Raw genomic sequence first — 1,440 nt, forward strand, 5'->3', positions numbered from 1 at the left:
CTCTGTTGGTTTTACAGAAACGTGTTGCACCACCTATTGGATTTACCCAAACTTACAGCACCATAGAGATTAGCGGGTCACCTCCCAGTTCTCCATCTTTTTGCCCTATTTTTCTCTAGGGTGGTTTCAAACCGGCGGGTAAAATCGCGCCATTTTTAACCGATGCGTTGGTTATTGAAAAAAAAAAAAAAGCAGATTTCGCAGCCAATGATTCCCGACGGTTCCCTTCCCTTCAGCAAGGTTTTCACTGATGTGATGTTGAGAGAGAAAATTGCAGCCTGCTGTGTCCTTCTGCGCAGTGCGTTTTTTAAAATCTCCCATGTAATCCTATGGAGGCTGCGTTTTATCGCATCACAAGGCGACAAATATGCGCTGCAATGTTAACATTGGAAAGTCCTACCGACTTGCGCGTTAAACAAAAACGTGGTTTTTAATGTGCGCGGCAGCGATGCGATTTAATCCTCTAAAAAAAAAAAGCATCGCTGGTGATTGTCACGGCCGTATATTGGGACAAAACTAAGCCTAAGCTTTCTGTGGTTTCGTTTTCACCAGCAGTATTCTCTCCCGTTAATACTTGACCGAGAAAATATAGGACCTCCCCTATGAATACTATGTGCGTGAAAGATCAGGCGGCCGCCATATTCCCACCATTTATTTTGTTTCTTACAGTTGCTCCTACAGCGGTGTGTGTGTGTTTGTATATGTATGTGTGTATGTATGTGTATATATTTTACACACATACACACATCGCAATGCATTGTTCTTACAAGGCGCACTGCACTGGCAGACACACTCGCATATTTGCCATGCGAGATATAGGTTTGAGTTTCTCGGGCTGATATAGTGCTCACTTGTGTAAAATCAGCCACAGAGAATGAATTTAACATCACCAAAGACATAAAGCTATACATTGCCCTCTATTGTCAGCATGCTGTTATCCTGACCCCCAAGTGTCAATGCATAATGCATCCCAAGTGGCAGCTTGCCCACCCATATCACGTCTTGTATCCAAGCTAGAGGCGATACAACAGGATCTGTTTCACATTTTGTATCCAAGCTAGAGGTAGTACAACTTTAACTTTTTTCCTTCTGCTTTGCTCAGATTCATTCAAATACTGTGGGTCAAAATACGCAGCACAGCCCTGGCAGGTAGCTATACATAAACTATACAAAATCTGATTGGTTGCTGCTGCCGACGCCATTTTTTTAAAAGGTACGCTCAGTTCTTTCATAGAGAACAAGAAGGTAGGTACTTACAATTCAGGTAGGTAGGTTCAGTTTGGGCCTGGGAGAGACTCCAGTGGAGACTGACGGAAAAATGGCTGCTTACAACCTGTGGTCCTTGTTTCGGGTGCGTGTGTCACCATCGATCTAATGTATCTTACTGCATAGATATATATCTAGCTATAAAAATAGATAGTTATATATCAATATAGATAT

Source organism: Eleutherodactylus coqui, unplaced genomic scaffold, assembly GCF_035609145.1.
Source record: "Eleutherodactylus coqui strain aEleCoq1 unplaced genomic scaffold, aEleCoq1.hap1 HAP1_SCAFFOLD_196, whole genome shotgun sequence".
Lineage (NCBI taxonomy): Eukaryota > Metazoa > Chordata > Amphibia > Anura > Eleutherodactylidae > Eleutherodactylus > Eleutherodactylus coqui.